Below are 18,890 nucleotides of genomic sequence, written 5' to 3'. Positions count from 1 at the left end.
GCCGGCGAGCGCGCGTGCGCGAGCGCGCAGAGACGCCCTCCTCCGCTGCTCTGCTCCGTTGGGGGTCTAGCGCAGGGCTCTGCTGTCCCCGCCTCTCCCCGTGCTCGCACCTTCGGGGTAAGTACCTCACGCCTGGCGGAGAGGGAGGGAGAGGGTTCGCTGAAGGAAAGGAAAAGGTGGACAGGACTGGGAGAAAGGGAAAAACCGCCCTCGCAGAGCGTGGAGCCCTGCAGCCGGGTTGGAGTCCGCAAAGACACGCCTCCACCCTTCACGCCCCTCGGGTCTGCGGAAGTGCCCTGGAGACTGGAGCTGCACGGAGGCTACAGGTGAACTACCATTCCCAGAAGGCGGTGCGGTGCTGCGCCTACTACTCCCGGCAGCACCCGCGCGGCAGGCTTTATTCAGTCGGCTGCCGCTGGGGTAAAACTACAGTTCCCAGGAGGCCTCGCGCGAAGCGGCTTGGAAGTGGGCAGCCTGGAAGTCACTCGGGCCACCGGAGCTGGCGGCGTCTCCAGCGAACCTCTCGGGGCCGAACGCCGAGGTCGTGGGGCGCGCGGGGCGGGCATCCGGGACGTCCAGGTATGTGGCTCCAGGTGCAGCGGCGGCCTCACTCAAGGGTGGCGGGGAATCGGTATCCACTCGGACCCTGAGGGTCAGCGAGGGCTGGCGACCTGGCGGATGGCCGGGTGTGGGCACCGGTTGTGGGGGCGGCGGCGCCGGGACTCGCGCCCTCGGGACCTGGCCGTACTCGTACCCGCGTGGCTCAACTTTCCAGACGTGCTCCCGGGCGCTGTGCGGAAGAGCATGCAGTGGGAGTGGGGTGCAGTGGGATCGCGTCCTGGCTCTGCCCATTCGGGAGCAGCTATCTAGGGAAACCGCGCCGAAGCTCAGTTTCCCCTTTCGGTAAAACCGGGGAAGAAGCGAATATTTCTCTTTTGCTGAGGGTTCTGTTGAGATGTTGAGATCTAGCGAATAAAGCATTTGGCACATAGAAGGTACTTACTACGTGTTTGCGCTATTGTTAGTTCCGGAGAAATGGGGTGAAGGTATTATCGATCTCACAGGGTTAGTTGAGGGTGTGCATGTAAAGAGCGGAGTCCATAGTTAGCAGTCAATGCAGAGTGGCTGCTGTTAGCTGAAATTATTTTGTTAAGAGCATTTGATTCGGAAGGCAGAGAGACCCTAGTTCAAATTTAGGCTCCGCCATTTACTAGTTGTGTGACCTTGTGAACTGACTTCACTATTCTGTGCCTCCATTTTTCTGTCATTAAAATGGGGATTTTAATAGTAGTCACCTCATAGAGTTGTTTTGAGAATGCACTGAGAATACCATGTGTAAAGTGCTTAGAGCAGCAGCTGGCACATACCGTAGTCAGTGTTCAGTAAACGGTACCATTTATGCAGCGTTTTTCCACTGTCCCAGAGACCCCCTGAGGGTGGGGCTCTGGCTATAGCGGAGGTTTCCCTGTGGGCCAGACTCAAAACTGGTCTAGTTGACTTCCTCTCCTGCAGCCTCAGGTTCCTCATTTGTAAAATGGGATAACAGTATCAGCCTGAGAGGGTTGTAAGGATTTGCTGAGGTTGTATTCTCTCACTAAGTAGCAGCTCTTGTGTATTACAATTGTTCTTCAATGTTCTCCATCTGGTCCAGACACTGCCTAGCTGTGGGCTGTGACATGACAGCCCTGAGCTCCCCCACATGTTCACTCCCAGCCTCAGTGTCCCATCTGTGAAATAGTAGTCATGGGACTTTTGTGCCAGGGTTGTTTTGATGATCCCAGGAGATAATTCATGTTTAGTGCTTAGCACAGGGCCTGGTGTATAATAAGCACGTAAAAAACATATCTTTTTCTTAATAGGCCTTTGCTGCTTTTTTACAGGGCAGAGCCAGGGACAAGGTTATTGCCCCCACCCCCATTTTTGTTCAGTAGAGGTTGTATTGTGGAACGTACTGTAGTATAAAGGCATGAGAAGAGATGGTGCTGAGCTGCTCTCAGCAGCTTCCAGCTCAGTCACTCACTCACTCTTCCCCTGCAAGCCCGCACATTCACTCCAGTGCTTTATGTACCATCCCAATGCTGCCAGCACTTGACTCTGTCTCAAACCCATATTAGCCCCCTGAGTTCCAGCTCCAGATCTGGAGCCTGTGCTTGCTTGATGTCCCCTGGTGAGTGTCCCTAGGGCACCATGAACTCAATATGTTCAACCCAAACTTCTCCTCCCAGAACCAGTAGTCACCATCTCGGGAAATGAGTCAACATTGTTCGGCTTGCCCAAGCCAGAAACTTGGTGGGGGGTCCGGGGGTTGATCCTCTTCTCTCCCAGCCTTCCCAGGTCCAGTTGATTGGCAAGAAGGATGGAGCTGCCATTTCACAGAAACACCATTTCATTGCCCCTTCTTGTTTTCCCATCTCATGGACACTGGAAGTCCCCCTTGGCCACTACTGAAAGTGGCCTTTTCCCACTAGGTTGAGTTGTTTCTTTTAAGTCACCAGGATTAATGTATGTAAAACATTGTATTAGTAAGGAGCAGAGAAGACAATATGGATTTAGTCAGACTGCAATGGCCACAGGTGTGGTGTCAAAGCTTTGCTTTCAGGGGACCCATTTCTACAGTTTTAGCCTGTCAAAGCTCGGCTGAATCATTCATTTCTTTCTGAAAAGTCGTACCTTGTCAGTGGGTTAGAATATCCTGTATGGGAAGGTGGCCATCCCGGCATTTCGGGAGGCAGGACACACACGGGAAGAGAGGTTGGGAAGGGAATTTATTATGTCTCCATTGAGGATTATTAGTCTGTTGTCAGAAACCTGTGTCGTTTCATTTGATGGTGGAAACCTGTGCTCTCAATCAAATTTCTGATGGCCCCCAAACTTACCTAAGTGTTTTTTTGTTTTTCTTATTCTGAGGGAATAAAACAGTGAGTTTTAGAAAATTTTTGGTCTTATTAGTGACAACAGCACATGGTTTTTAGCAGTCTCTGTGGAATGGTCTAAGAGTTAAATGTGAGCCTATTTTGCAGTTGTTAGGTGGTAAATCAAAAATGGAATTTAGAATGTGGAGTGACTGGTGCCTTTTTTTGTTTTTGTAAAACGTATTTTGCTGATATATTTCAAATTTAGGTTTAAAAATGATGGTTATGGTAACAGCTTGACCTTGTTCAATGTGTTTAACTCGCAAAATCTAAACTTATTTATATTTTAGTAAAAGAATTAAACAGTCATTTCCTTTAAAGTGTTTCTTTTTATCTGTTAGAATGAGAGGCTGTTGGACCATTTGGTACATTTGCGCTTCCTTCAGGCAGGTATTGCTTCTGTTTCGTGCTGCGCTGGTCATGGTCTTAATTTGTGTGCATGAGAATGGGTTGAATTTGGCTTTTAAAAAGTTACACAAAGAAATACATGCTCGTTGTGATATGTCAAATAATACAGAAATGTATAAGGAAAATAATGGTGCCACCCTCTACTCCAAAATCCTATCCTCCGGAGATAAGCATTTATTCAGACAGTGAGTATTTATTAAGTATTTACTGTTAGGTTTAGGAGAAATAGTGGTGAACAAAATGGATATGCTGTCTGCCCTTTGTGATTTGGGTGGATGCTCTGACTTATGTTTTCTATATATATTCTTTCTTCTCCCTCATCACTACCTAAAAGGGAGGCGTAGGGATCAAGCCACACATATTTGTAACTTGATTTTTTCGATTAATGATAGGCCATCTCCCTTCAAGTCATTACGTACAGATCTGAATCATTCTTTTTAACAGCTAGACTCCCATTCTTCAGTATGGAGAGACCACGCTTTAGTTCATCATTCCCCTATTGCTGGACATTTAGGTTTCTGGGATTTTACCTTAACACACGTCCCGTAAACATCCTGGTACATAGGCAGTATAGCATAGTGGCTAAAAGCGTAAAACCGTAGGCAGGGAACAAGACAGACAAGATCTTTGCTTTTCTAGGGTTTACATTCCAGCTGGGGAGGCACACAATAAACAAGGTAATTTCAGAAGCTTTTAAGTATCATGCAGGAAACGACTGGAGGAGGGGCTAGAGAGTGGCTGATGGGGCAGGCCGGTAGTGAGGAAGGAGGTTACTTTAGCTTGCAGTCAGGGAAGTCCTCCCAGGCCTCTGAGGGGGGAGTCACGTGAGCTGACTTGAATGAGCAAGAGGTACCAGCTGTGCCAAGAGCTCGAAGAAGAGCATTGCAGACAGAGGGAACAGCAAGTGCAAAGGCCCAGAGATGGGAATGAGTTTGCTACAAAAACAGTATCATTGTGGCTGGCGAAGGGTGAATTCCCACTTTTCAAGTTCATGCTACTTTAATTTTTGTAAAACAATGACAATAATAGCAACTACTGTTTACCTAGCACTTACTCTGTAGTAGGTGTTTTTCTAAACTTTCACACTTTTCCTCAGTTAGTCTTCACAAGAGTCCAGTGAAGTAGGTAAGTTTATCGATCTCACTGTACAGATGAGGACGCTGACTCCAGACCCCAGGCTCCTCACCCTTATGCGAAATGCCGTCTCTTCCCAGACCGTCTTCACTAGGCTGAGGCCAGTTTAGGAAGTGGAGGCAGCATTTGCTTTCCATGTTTTTTGGCACACAAAGCCCTGCAGATTAGATGCAGCGCCTAATTCACGTGGCAGTAGGAGTGGTCTGGGGATGCTCGGGCATCGTTTCCACTGCCAATGGGACACAGTGGGGTAATTTCTGTTGGGATGTTCGGTTGTTTCAAAACTGAAGGCCCTTCAACAGAGCCCGTGCTCAAAACAAGGTGGACTGCTTGGCTGCTTCACCAGACACAGGTTAACAGGAAACGAGGTGAGGTATTGAAGGAGAGTGAACACGGCGAATGTCCCATGTGGGTGAGCTTTGCAAGGTGACTTGGGCTGGCAGGGAAAAGAGTGTGTCTAAGCTCCAGCATTCTGGGTTATTAACGTGTACAATTACAGGCCCGCAACTCAAGTGGTTGTGTGGTCCAGGGCCACTTTCCAGCCACCACGACTGCGTCCCTTTTGATTTGGTGTGTCCTGGGCCTTACCGGTTGTGAAATATTTGGAATGAAGAGCGACCTAGTTAGATGTGAGGACAGTAGTGGGTCCTTTTAAGACCAGGACAAGTATGGAGAGCGTCTTTCATCCAGCCACCTCTGAAACAGGTTTCCTACCTCGCTTGTGTGCCAGGCACATGCTAGACACTGACATATGAAGGTGAATAAGAAGACGCTGTTTCTCTTACTCAAGGGCCTGTGGGCGTGCTGTCCACTAGAAATTGAATGCCAGCCACGGGTGCAGACCACGTACGTAACAAAGTTTTATAGTGACCATATTTTAAAACGTCAGAAGAGACAGAGGAAATTAATTTAAATGTATTTAATTTTGTCCAAAAGGTTATTTCAACATGTAATCAATATAAAGATTATTGAGGTATCTTACCTTTTTTTTTTTTTCACATGAAGTCTTCGAGATCCAGTGTGCCTTTTACACTTTCAGCACACATCCATTTGTACCGGCCACATTTCAAGTGCTCAGTAGCCACATGTATTGGACAATGTGGGCCTAGGGTGTGAGGCTCACACATCAATCATGGGTGGTAGGTGACAGTGAGAGATCAAATATGCCATCTCTGTTTTATTTCGGTGAATAAGGGTGGATGAGTGATGAAAAGCGTATTTATCATAGGCAGGTAGAGCTGAGGTCATAACTGTTGTCTGTCAGCGGCACCTTTTGGGCCTGGCACCGTGCTTAGTGCTTGGGGTGTGTGCCCTGTTTCTGAGGTGGCAGGGACTGTGATTATCCCTGTTGTTCAGATGAGGAAGCTGAGGTATCATGATGAGAAGCCATTTGCTCAAGGTTTGCAAGTGATGGAGGCAGAATTTGTATTTAGGTCCAGATACCATATTCTTAAATCTCTATTGTATGTGCTGCGTTAGATGGTGCTTGACATGGGTGGGGTCTGAGTTTTGAGTAATGAAACCATAGGAAGGACTCACTGCACTAAATGGATTCCCAGCGTTTGTCAGCATTCATCCTCCGTTTATGTTGGTGCTGGGGTGCTGGTTTAGACCTGAACGACTGACAGATCCGCTCCTTAAATGGAGCTTTAGGTTTGCTGGAAACAGGTCTTACCTCCCAGGATAGAGAGGGGCATATGGGGGCTGGGGAGGAGGGTGGGCAGTGAGAATGAGGAAGGCAAGAAAAAGGCGCAGCCTTTGAAAGCTCATTTCTGAATGGCTTCTTTGGGCAGGAAACCTCCTTTTTCTTTTCGTGTCTTGACTCTGTCCCTTGCGGCTGTGGCCTCCACAGGAACCACGTGGCATCTTCCTGTGACCTCAGCAACAGCAGGGCTTACCTAGCTTGTGAATCTTGCCTTTGCTCTGATCCAAAGAGGCTTTGCTGGGTGGGGTGGGGGGAGAGGGATGTCTCAGTGTTGTCTTCTGTCAACTCTATGGGAGTCGTTCTTCTAGACTTTTAGCTACTCTCTTGGTTCAGGGTTCCTCATCTCAGGGCAGGGTAAATCTGGGCCACCTACCCAAACAAGGCAGGTGCCGGAGATTCTGAGTCTGTTCATGTCCCCAGGTGGTGACCTGGTGCCAGTCCCTGTTCCCAGGTGGTGTGCGCCGCTCTTATCTCCTGCTGCTAGATGGTACAGTGCCTGGCATGTAAAAAGATGCTTAATAAGTGCCAGTTGGTTGAATGAATGTTACTAACCATTCATTGAGCTCTTATTGTGTACAAGGCACTGCTCTTTGTGCTTTTCATGTAGTATCTCATTTAAGCCTCAAAACTGCTGCATCGGGTAGGTAGTCTTATCATTGTCATTTCACGTATAAAGAAACTGATGTCAAGAAGTGCGTGTCACAAAGCTGGTGAGTGTCAGAGGCAGGACTCAGACCCAAGCCACTGGCTCCAGAGGTCTGGCTCTTACACAGTCTGTGGTCTGTCCGTGGATAGATACATGGACGAATGGGGCGGGCAAGCAGGACCCTGCCGACTGGTTCCAGCCTCTCCACTCTGCGTGTGGGCTCTGATCTCTGTTCTGGGATCGCCTTGCGTCGTGTCCTAGGCCCTTGGGGACCTGGTGGCTTGAACACGCTCTGGGCGTGGGCTTTTCTGTGTTTGGGGAATGTGCACTTCCCTTTTCTTTAAAATAGCAAAGAACGAACTGGATATTTAATATTATGAAGAAACTCTTATTAATTTTTTAGGTGTGATAATTGATACTGTGGTTCTACTTAAGAAAAGAGTCCTTATCGTTAAGACATTCATTCTAAATACCTATGAACTATTAAGATGTCTGGGATTTGTTTCAAAATAATATGGACAGGCAGGGAGTGGAGGGGACAAGTGTGTACGGTGAATAAAGCGATGAAGTAAGATTGGTCCTGAGTTGGTAACTGTTGACGCTGGCCTGCGGGGGTTTATTCAACTCTTCTCACCTTTATGTGTTTGAAATGTCTCATCATGAAAAGCTGGAAACAAGTACAAGAAATTTCACTCAGCATTTGTGTGTTTCAAGCCCAAGTGTGTGTGGGGGTGAATTTCCTGTCTCTGCCCAGTCCACATGTATAATAAAAAAGGGTGTTTTGTTTTTTTAAATTCATAATACGAGTCAATACTTGGCCCAAGGTTTCGGGAACCCTTTGGTAACGTAGCATCTGGCAGCGTGAGGACAGCAGTGGCCACATGCTTCCCTGGCTGCCCTGAGTAGCGGCCACAGTGGCGTTGGCCCAAAGTCAGGCTGCTGAGTCCCTCTTCCCTGAAAGCTGTTTGCCTCCAGCACCTGACCATGGGGCCCCTCCTACATTTTTTCCAAGGACGAGTTTCAACAAGAGGCCTCAGATCCTCCCCCCCATTTTCCCCTCAGGACAGACATGCACAGATCCTTCCTTTGATGGGGCTTTGTTAGGGCCCCACTGGGAGCCAGAATCCAGCCTTTGGTTTGCCTCCAGCTCTGCAGTGGGAGGCAGGGAAAGTGCCCCCCCCCTTCCATTCTGACTTTTGATAACAGAAGGAAAGGGGCAAGATGCGACTTGTGACAGTGCTTTGGACCTGATGGTATTTCCCTTCAAGCCAGAAGTTGAAACTTGTGTACAACAAACGCACACTCCCCGCCCCTTCACATCGGATAGGGGCTCCTGTTGCATTTGCTCTTTTGGGGCCTCTAACTAAACAGCAAATCAGTGTATGGACGAAATCCTTCTGTGGAAGGGGCAGGAAACAGGGCACCATCATTTGGTGGTTTCGTGTCGTTTGCTCGCCAGAGACGGCTGATGGGAACAGGAACTCTGGCCCTGTTTCTCTACACCACGTACTTAGTGTGTGGGGACAAAGGCCAGGGAGGTCCTGCAGGCCCTCTGGCTTCCTCAAGCTCCTGCCCCCAGGGCCCTCTTCAATTCTGGCCTTTCTTTTTCTTTCCAAGGCTCTGCGGTGAATCCGGAGTGGGGAGGATGTTAGGAGCACTGTCACCAGTTGAAGCGGCTTGATTTTTCCCCATGTTTCCTAGTGTGGAGCTGCATGTGTTGGATCTGAGGGCGGCAAACCCCCAACTGACACTGCATCTGAGTTTTAAACTTACTCATTCAACAGGTATCCACCCGGCTGAGCACTCTTCTAGGTGCTAGGGAAACAGCAGTGAGCAAGGCAGACAGTGCTTTCAGTGGGGCTCATGTAAGTGGGGGATTCAGACAGTAAGAAAGATAAATGAGTAAGGTGTACACTGTGACGCTAAGTGCTAAGTGGAAGAAAGTAAGCAGGGGAAGGGGATATGAGGTATTCTTAGGGTGGAGGGGGTTGAAATTTTAGACACAGTGGCCAGGGATGGCCTCCCTGGGAAGGAGGTGAGGCAGTATGAGCAGTGGGGGTGTCTGAGCAGAGGGAGCGGCCAGTGCAAGGGCCCTGAGACCATGGGCCTGGTAAGACTGAGGAGCTCACAAGAGGCCTGTGTGGCTGGAGAAAAGTGAAGGAGGAGACGGTGGGAGGGGATGAGCAGAGAGCGGTCAGGTTTGCAGATCGCTTGGGATCCAGCACAGGTTTGTTTTTTTCTTTGACTGAGATAGGAAGTTATTGTAGGGTTGATTGATTTATTACATTTCATTAAATTTTGAATAGTGACCACACATGTATGGAACCAAAGGAATAAAAAATCAGGCACCCAGTTCCCTTCCCCAGAGGCCACCACTATCCCAGTTCCTTGACGTTGCATTATTTGAGTGAGTTTCCTGGCTTACATCAGGTTAAACCATGTTAAATTGCCTTTATGTGGGTCAAGAATTGTTGAATATTGGCAATTTTATGAGGTTCGGCCTAAGAGCTTCCTTTTAGGAGCCCAAGGATTCATACCAATCCTTTCTTGCCTCAGGTTGTTGGTCAGAGTTGGAGACCGCTGCATCCCACACTTCTCTTTCAGTGACGGCCCAGCAGTGTCCGTGACACCAGTCAGTGCAAAGCCCCTGCCCCACCCCTAGCCCCATACCCGTTCTTGCTGTTAAGCCTAAGGAGAGGCTGCTTCTTCCTCCTGGGACCTTCCCTCGGGGTGGCATTAGTCATTCTTTGGCTTTCTGCATCTTGGTGCCACCAGTTTTGAAATCTCAGATAATTCGCAGAGGGAAGGGCACCCCTGGACTCTTGCCCGATGTTTGGCATGAGTCACCTGGTGAGGGTGCTGTCTGGGGTGGGCAGAACTCGTGGGCATCCTGGATCAGTGACTGGGCAGAGTAGCCAGCAGAGCGCCCACCTGGAGTGTCCACGGCGGTACCTGCTGGGACCGCGGTGGCTCTGGCTGTGGGAGGAGGTCTGACGAGTGATGGTCTGCACTTGGGGAAAGGCCTTCAGCTCCTCCTGTGTATCACACGCCTGTGCTCAACAGTCAGTCAGTCACGTGTCCCTGCGACCCCAGGGCGCTGGGCTGGGTCCTGGGGGCAAAATAAACGTTAAGGGGTTATGGATGCAGCTTTGGGGGAGCTCAGTCAGGAAGTCATGTCTGCTGTTATGTCTTTAGGTGCAAACAGTAGTTATAACAGCAGCAACGCATAGGTGGTTTATATAACTACTATATGCTTGCGCTGTGCGAGGGCTTCCCGTGAAGGGACTCAGGTAAGCCTCCTTACACCCCTGTAAGATAAGCGCTCTTATTTTCCCCCTTTTACAGATGAGGCAACTAAATTATAACGACTTGCTCAAGGTCACACAGCTAGAAAATGGTGGTGACATGATTTGGATCGAGGGAGCCTGACTCCAGAGGCCCACTCTGAACTCTCTCCGTCACTGTGTGCTTCTCAAGCCTGAGCCCATATCAGAATCCCCTGTAACAGATTGCCAGGCTCCACCCAGAGTTTCTGACTGAGAATTAGCATTTCTAACAAGCCCCCAAGTGATACTGTGCTCCTGGGCCTGGGAGCACATTTTGAGAGAACCACTGAGCTGCTCTAATAGGAAACCCAGCTGACATTGGCCTGAAATCAGATTTGTGATCTCATATAGCAAACAAGCGCGTAGGTAGACAGCACCAGAGTTGACAATTGAGCAGTCCCACAGTGCCTGTGAGCAAGCCCTCTCTGTTGTGCCACTCTGCCATCCTTGCTGTGTCTCCTGTGTTGGCAGACTCCCATCGTTGGCACAAGATGACTGCCACAGCTCCAGTTGTCACATCCAGTTGCAGAAAGCGGGCATGTCTCACTCACTATGTGTCTCTTAGGAGTGAGAGAACCTTCCCTAGATGGCCTGCCTCCCAGATTCCCCTTATAGCTCATTGGCCAGCACTGTGACATGTGACCATGCCTGGGCAAATCACAGGCAGGGGCCAATCAGGGTTTCCTCTGGGGCTGGGGATGGAAGCACATGACTGCTGGGAGGAGAGTGGTTACAGGAATGAAATCAGAGTACCATTTAGGAAAGGCCTGGGAGGGGGCGATGGATATTGGGTAGGCAACACCTGGGTCTGCTGCAGAAGTTAGTGAAACAAAGTGCGAGCATGATACCCATCCATTTTTGTGTCATTGTACTTTGTTTTGTAATTATCTAAATCAGGACATAGCTTTTTGTTGTTCAGTCACATCCACCTTCGAGAATGTGATGTGTACACAGCGTCCATGTACCATAGAAGCTGTCAGTCTTGTCAAGAAAGCAAGTATTTCATCTGAAAATGCAGGGAAACCCCGGCTGGTGGTGAGGCAGCAGTGCAAGGGGCAGTGTGCAGTGTTTGAGAGCGTTCGCTGTGCTTGGAAACACAGCGATCTCACTCGTCTCTCTGCTCCTGACCAGTTCCTGTACATGCGTGCACGAGGCACACATGCATGATGCACGCACGGAGCTCCTCACGCAGGCTCAGCTTCCCCCTCTGAGGACTGCCGCTAGGGTGGTTATGTGGATGAGGGGAGAGGATGCAGGTAAATTACCTCCCATAGCTGGCACCTGGGAAGTGCTCAAAAATGTGGCCTCTGCCATTTAGCTTACAGTTGACCCTTGAACAACTGGGGGGCGTGGGGGGGGGTGCGGATGGGGGTGGAGCACCAACCCCCCCGACACACACAGTCGAAAATCTGCATGTAACTTTTGACTCCCCCAAAACTTAACTGCTAATAACCTACTGACCAGAAGCCTTACATAAACAGTCAGTTAATACATATTTTGTATGTTTTATGTATTATGTGCTGTGTTCTTACAATAAAGCTGGAAAAAAGAAACGTATTCAGAAAATCATAAGGAAAATACATTTATAGTATCGATTGTGAAAAAATCCGCATATCAGGGGACCCATGCAGTTCAAGTGTGTGTTGTTCAAGGGTCAGCTGTATTGTATGTGTTACGTGCCGTTGGGTCGGATCCAACTCCTGGTGACCTTATGAATCAGTGACCTCCACAGTGTCCCATCTACCGCAGCCCAGCTCAGCTCGATGGACTCATGCCTATGGCTTCCTTTATGGAGTCAGTCCATCTCATTTGGTCTCCCTCTTTGCCGGCTGCCGGCTGTTTTTCCCCACAGTATTGTCTTCTCCAGAGAACCCTGCCTTTTCATGATGTGCCTGAAGTAGGACAGCCTCCATTTTGTTATTTTTGCCTTTTGTGACGTTTCAGGCTTCATTTGCTCCAGGACCCACTTGTTCGTCGTTCTCGTGGGCCATGGTATCCTTGGAGGTCTCCTCCAAAGACACGTTTCATGGGAATCCATTGTTTTCCATTAAGCTTTCTTCACTAACGTGCGCGTCTGTGCATACGTAGTAATTGGAATTCCAGGGTATGGATGATCTTAGCCTTTGTCTCTAATGACACATCTTTGCTCTTGGTGATCTTTCCTAATTCTTCCATTGCTGCCCTTCCGAGTCTCAGCCTTCTCTTGGTTTCTTGGCTGCCGTCTCCATTTGAATTGATGACTGAGCCAAGGTAAGCAAATCTTTAACTATTTCAATGTCTTCATTGTCTATGTTAAAGGTGTGTATTTCTTCTGTGGTTGTGATTTTTGTCTTGATGTTTAGCTGCAGTCTTGCTTTGGTAACTTCTTTCACTTTCATTAGAAGTAATTTCAAATCATTGTTCCTTTCTGTCAGTAAGATGGTGTCATCTTTAAATCTGAAGTTATTGATATTTTTTCCACGGGTTTCACTCCTCCTTCTTCTGAGTCTAGCCCAGTTTATTAACATATTAAATGATTTGCTAGTTCAATAATTAAATATCATTTAATCATCCTGCCCTCTCCTCCCAACAACTATGAAAGTGACCATCCGTGTTGCAGACTGAAATTTCCTGTGGGTGCGTGTTGCTGCTGGGTGCGGACACAGTGTAAAGCCCCTGTGGCCACAGGGGCTCAGGGATGGAGCGTGGGCTCTGGATGCACGTCGTCGATCCGTCCTGGCTCCCTGTGTGATCTTGGGGAAGCCACTTAGCCTTGCAGTGTGAGGTGGGCTGGTAGTGGTATTGCCCTCCTAGTTGGGAGGATTCAGTGCGTTTGAGCTGGTAAAGCGCTCAGAACGCTGCAGGGCCTGGCCCACGGTGAGCGCGTCACTCCGCTCGCTGTATCTGGTATTCTTTCACTGTTTTGTGCCAGTTTGTTCACAGGAGACTGGGCAGGGTCTATGTGGTTTTTGTTTACCACTGTGTCTCAGTGCTTTACCCAAAAGAGATAGGTTGTTTTTGTGTGTGTGTGTGTGGGTGGATGACAGGAATGGCAATACGTATTCTTACTTTTTCCCCTTAAACTGTCCAGAATTTAAACTCCACGACCATGGTTACCCCCTATTCTGAAGGTATAAGTTGAACCTGATGGAATGTGAGGTCAGCATTTAATAATTGCAGCTGATAGTTATTGAGCATTTTGTAGGTTGGGGCTATGACACTCACCATAAAGATCTCACTGACTTCTCACACTCACCCCATTTTACAGATGAGGAAACTGAGGCCCAGTGGGGAGGACCCGTCTCTCCTCTTGAAAAGAGATCTAGTGCAGTGGTTAAGAACTAGAAACCAAGTTGCTCTGCTTGGGTTAACTCTCCACTTCGCCACTCTCTTGCTGTGTGACTTCTCTGTTCCTGAACTTTCTCATCTGTAAAATAGGAATGATAATAATACCTACTTAGCTGTAAGAGCTAGGGGAGAGAATTCCTGTGAGGTGCTTATAACAGTGCCCTGGCATAGTGAGCTCGGTTCTCGTTGTTATTATTAGGCTCAGCTATTTAGTTGTGCTTCTGGAGCTGGTCGGGGAGTCCAGCAGCAGTGTTTAATCATTAAGCTACGTTGCCTCTGCGAGCTCGCTCCCCATCTGCACGGGGGAAGAAGCCTGTCTTTGGATGGTGAGGTTGTGAATGAAGTGGGCAGGCGCAAGCCCAGCGCAGGGGATGCTGTTGGCACAGATCCAGCCCTGGCTCTGTCAGCGAACAGGTGGCCCATTCCTGGATCGGAGGTAACAGGTGAGCCAGCTTTGTTACCTTTGAGCTTTCTCTTAAGCCCATTCAGGCGCCTTAGACCACGTGTCTGATGAGTAAAGAGTACTTTTATTTCCCTTCCCTAAAGGGACTGTTGGCAAAACAGCCCTCTTTGGGAACGTGCCTGTTCCCGAAAACCAGCCATCTTTTGGGGAACTCCGGTGGCTGGCGTGTTCTTGCCGCTGCTGAATAAGTTGCTGTTAGGAGCTGGCACGGCAGGTTCCCATTTCCGCATTCCAGACACCCACAGTGGGCTGGGGGAGGCACCACCCGAGGGCGAGGGCAGCCTGCAGAGCTCAGGCAGGTGGCCTTTGCCTGGAGAAGACCAGGACAGGATCCTGAGCGCACCTGGAGCTCCCCTCACTGCCACCTGCCTGCTCTGTGATGCGGGCCGTGTTCAGGACATCTTTTAGGTGAGAGATGTTTGTTCAGTTTGGTAGTGACCTGTAGAATAGAGAAAGTTAGTACTGATTCTTCCTTCTGGGAATTAGACTGCTGGCTTTTTTTTTTCTTCCCACCTCTCCCATGAAATGTTTACCTGTCTGCTCCAAACTGTGAAGAAAGGGTGGGCGGAGTATCGAGGGAGTGAGAAGGAAATGGAGGATAATTCTCCCTGGAGAAGGAATCACTGAATGTTGAACTCCTGTGGGACGCAGACTTTTGTGCCAGGGGTGGTGGGGCATCCCGTGGGCTGTGTGGTCTTGGGTGAGTTCCTTTCCCTCTTTGAGCGTCAGTTTCTCATCTGATCAACTGGGGAACAGGAGCAGGACCCACTCACCTTTCCGATGTATGTAAAGTGCTCACAGCTTGGGCATGAGTGGTACGCAGTGTCAGCTCTCCCTGTGTCCCCACCCCAAGCCCCAGTCCTGCAGATTCCTTGTTTGACCTTATCTCTGACTCTCAGCTGCTGCTGGCTGTATTCCAGCTGCACTGGCCTCCTGCTGTTCCTCCCTCAGGGCCTTTGCCCTGGCGGTTCCCTCTGCCTGGAACATTTCCCCCTGCAGCCCTAAAGCTCCCTCTCCCTTCAGGTCTCTGCTCACATGTCACCTTCTCAGTGAGGCCTCTGTCCTTAAATAGCACCTTCTCCATCACTCTTTAGCCCTTTACTTGGCCCCTGCCCCCCAAATGTAGGCTCCATGGAAGCACAGGGACTTCTGTCTCTATCCTTGTAGAACAGTTCCCCGTACATGGTAGGTGTGGGAAAAATTATTTTATGAATGAATTTATATCAGGTGCAGATACAACATTGTCCAAGGATGGGTGGCTTGTCCCCATTTGGGGTTTAACCTGAATGTCAGCATATCTGCAGGCCTGCGGGTGTAGGGGAGGTGGCATGCACATACCCTCTCCTTGGTCACCCATCTGTTCTTGGGTCTGCCTGCAGCATCCAGCCCTCTGGCTTCCCGTCCCTCACCCCCGTCAGTCTGCCCAGTCCAGACCCTGGCAGCGGCTCATCCAGATGGAACAGATGGCCTTGGCCCTAGCAAGTGTAGGGGATGTGTGCAGGTTAATTAGGTGGAGAAGGCTTTGTTGGAGACCACACACACACACACACACACACACACACACACACACAACCACACCACCACACCCTACCCCCACCCCCACCCCTTCTCCCACCCCCACCTCCACTTCCACCCCCGGGAATATGGAAAGCTGACTTCTATTGCCAGTCCTGGCTTGGTCTTCCTGTGGTAGGGAGGCCAGGGAATGCCTTGGAAATAAGAATTAACTGGCCAGGCACTGTTTATCGGTCTTCCCTGCTTTCACAGGCAATAATTCTTGTTCTGGGGCTGAACAGGTTTTAATTAAATGGTGAGCTTGAAGAGTCTTACTGTGTAATAGCTGACACCTCCTCAGCAGTTTTCTGGCTCCCAGTGTCAGCAATTGATTCTGTAAAAATATCCTGAGCAGGGATTCCCCAAGCTCAGTGGGGCAAGGTCAGTGGCCCTCCTGGAGTTCTCTCAACAGCATGAGACGCTGAAGGACTGAGGTGCCTGTATCACCCATCATCACACCTGGGGGCCTGCTGCTATTTGAAGAATGTGCAAAAGCATTAGAGGAGCCGCCTCCTACAACATCTAACTGTGTTCTTTGAGCTCCAAATGAAATGGTTTTGGGGTTGGGGACCCTCCTAGGAGGCCATTGTGCATAATGCTCAAGTCCCAGCACTGCCCAAACTCTGAGCACAGTACTTATCTTCTCTTGGCCTCAGTTTCCTTACCTGGAAAATGGGAATAACTTATAGTACCTGCATTAAATGAGAAGTTAAAGTGAGATCAGGTGACTTAGCACTGTGTTTAGGGCATAGAAAGCACTCAATAAAAAGAAATGATAGTTGTTTTCATGAATTGATTTCAAGGCCCTTTTTAGTTTTTTCAGTCTGTCCCATTTTTGTGGCCTCCTTCTGTCTTCCTCTTCTTCGCTGCCCCACCCCCAGTTCAGCATCCTCCCCCCAATCTTTCACCTGTGGTAACAATCAAGTACTGTACATTCCTTTTTACATTTTCCTCCATGGTTATATAATCCTATAGGGGGAAGCATTATCATGGAAAGGATAATATTACCTTTATTTTCCTGCATTTTGTTTCTCTTACACGGCAGTACCATGTGGAGAGGCCTCTGATTTCTCAGGTAGTGCTCCAGCTTGCTTTTTAATGGCTGTTAGTGCATGGGAGTGTGGGTGTACCATAATCCATTTGGCCAGGCCATCACTGATGTGCATTCCCTTTGTTTCTAGCTTTTTTATTTTCCAAATTATTATTTTTATTTGTAGCCTCTTTAATTAGATTGCAGGCGTCCAACCTGCTTAGCCACCTCGTTAACCTAAGCTCTAAGCCTTTGAGAATGAATATGAAGTAGTATCAGCATAATGATGCCTCTTGCCCACATAGGAGATACATTTTCCGAGGGTTCTCACCAGGTCCTGCACAATGTTAAATGCTTTTTAATTATAAAAATGGTTAACAGATTCATCGCCCTTAATTCAGATCAGTTGTGCTTAGTGAGTACTTATTATGAAGTAAGAGTGACAGAAGATTTGTGTGTGTTTGTTTTTTTCATAATAATCTTTGGACATCAGATATGCAAGAGATTTTGTTGGCGTTTGTGATCGATTGGCATGTTTCTCTTTTAGGTGGTACTTTTAGTTAAGGGATATATTTGGCTTCATGAAACTTGTGCAGTGGTATACCCAGATGGAGATCTGTTCCAGTTCTTTATTGCTACATAACTAACCACCCCAAAACTTAATGCCTTAAAATGACAACAGTTTATTATTTCTCGTGACTCTTTGGTCGCTTGAGGCTCATCTGAATGGCTCTTCAGCAGGTCTTGCTTTGGGGTCTCTTTCATGCTGTAGCCAGAGGGTAGATGGGGCTGGACCAGTCAAGATGGTTTTCCTCCCATGGCACCTTGGGGGTGGCTGGGACTCTTTCTTCGTGCAGCCTCAGAACCTCTTCTTCCATGCCTCCTCACCAACCTGTAGCTGGACTTATAACATGGCCGCCCAGGGCTTTTTAAGCCTTCTTAAGACGTAGGTCCAAAACTGGCCCAGTGTCACCTCAGCCTTATTCTGTTGGTTAGAGCGAGTCATGGGGTCAGTCCATATTCAGTGTGGGAGGGAAGCTGAAGACGAGTTCCGGGAGGTGTGGCCCACTGGGGGCCATCTTTGGAGACTGGATACCACAGCTGCTATTTTCTCAGGAAAGGAGAAGAGCCGAGCTCAGCAGCCCAGGTGGTGCCGCGCTGACCATCTCTCCAGTGCCTCAGGCTCCTCTTTATCTGCACTGCTGCCCTGAGCCTCATAGGCCGAGTCACGGCTGCTTCACCTCCGGCCCCACACCCTTGTTACAGGCAGGAAGAAGCAAAGCTCTAAGGAGAGGCGACAGCACCTCCATCAGGAAACCAGAGCTTTCCCTGAAATTGTTAGCAGATTTCTACTTGTGTCCCTGCTAGAACTTTGTGGCAGGACCACCCCTTGCTACAAGGAAGTCTCAGAAATCCAGTTTTTAAAGCTGGGCTTATGACCACCCTGAACAAAGGGTCAGTAAGGAAGAAGTGGGGAGAATGGACATGTTGGGTAGGCATCTAGGACAGGTCTGTTCAGACAGCCAAAGAAGTGGTGGGTAAAGTGAGGCAGCATGCAGTCATTCATCAGCTGTTTAGTAAGTACTTGGGATGGGCAATGCACTGGGCTTCGTAGGAGGCTGCAAGGATCAGGGAGTGAATACATCTGGGAGTTCAGCTGATCAGGATCATTTGCAGGCCTTCACAAGATAATTGCTCAGCTCGTATCTCCCATCCAGATGTTTGAAGTCAGACTAATGATAATAATAATAGTCAGTGTCATTAAGGGCTTATCTTGTGTAGAGGAACTCGGAAGTAACTCATAATCTTCCCCATGGCCCGATGAAGGAGGCACTGTGATTATCCTCCTTTTCAGGTGCAGAAACAGAGGCACAGGAGGAGTTAACTTGCTGTGGGTCCTAAGGCAAGAGTAATGGAGTCCACACGCGGTCTCTAGTGTCTGGCTCTGGAATCCATGTCCTGAACCACCGTGCTTTACCACTTCAGTTTATTACAGGAAACATTTCTTGTTGAAGTGCATATGTAAGTGACAGCAGAACAGAACCACCCCTCCACTCCTACTCTCCTACTTCCTGCCTCCGTGGGTCCCATCTGCCAGTAACTTGGTGTACATTCTTCCTCACCTCTCTCTAGATGCATTCCAGTTTTTTAAAAGATGGCCTTTGGGCACACAGAATTGGCTTTATCATAATCCTTGATGCGTGATACACTGGTATTTTTGGTCCATGCAAAAATGTCTGTGTTATAATAAACAGCCATTAGCCTACTGCTGCCCGAGGACGAGGACGTTACCAATAATTTATGTGATCTGTGTGTACTGTGTGGTACTTCCCGTTCTGTGCCCTGCCTGCTCTCCCAGAGGTGACCACCATCTTGAATTTTTTG

At 48.7% G+C, this 18,890-nt stretch overlaps 1 protein-coding gene across 10 annotated transcripts in view; it reads left to right on the top strand.

Moving 5' to 3' along the window:
* The first annotated feature begins 10 nt into the window (after positions 1-10).
* Positions 11-18,890, top strand: part of SIPA1L3 (signal induced proliferation associated 1 like 3) — a 218,053-nt gene continuing 199,173 nt past the window's right edge. For 4 of the 10 annotated variants that reach the window (XM_019751423.2, XM_019751426.2, XM_019751425.2 and 1 more), the window contains exon 1: positions 153-579. The gene's annotated coding sequence lies outside the window, so the exon portion shown is untranslated. Of the gene's footprint in view, positions 118-150; positions 580-13,779; positions 13,902-14,010; positions 14,330-18,890 lie in introns of those variants that run through there. The other 6 variants (XM_019751424.2, XM_019751421.2, XM_019751429.2 and 3 more) reach the window with 6 other exon arrangements.

The sequence above is a fragment of the Rhinolophus sinicus genome, linkage group LG11 (genome assembly GCF_036562045.2).
Source record: "Rhinolophus sinicus isolate RSC01 linkage group LG11, ASM3656204v1, whole genome shotgun sequence".
NCBI classification, from domain to species: Eukaryota; Metazoa; Chordata; class Mammalia; order Chiroptera; family Rhinolophidae; genus Rhinolophus; species Rhinolophus sinicus.
Note: the sequence above shows the minus strand (reverse complement) of the source record. Positions and strands in the feature narration are given on the sequence as shown.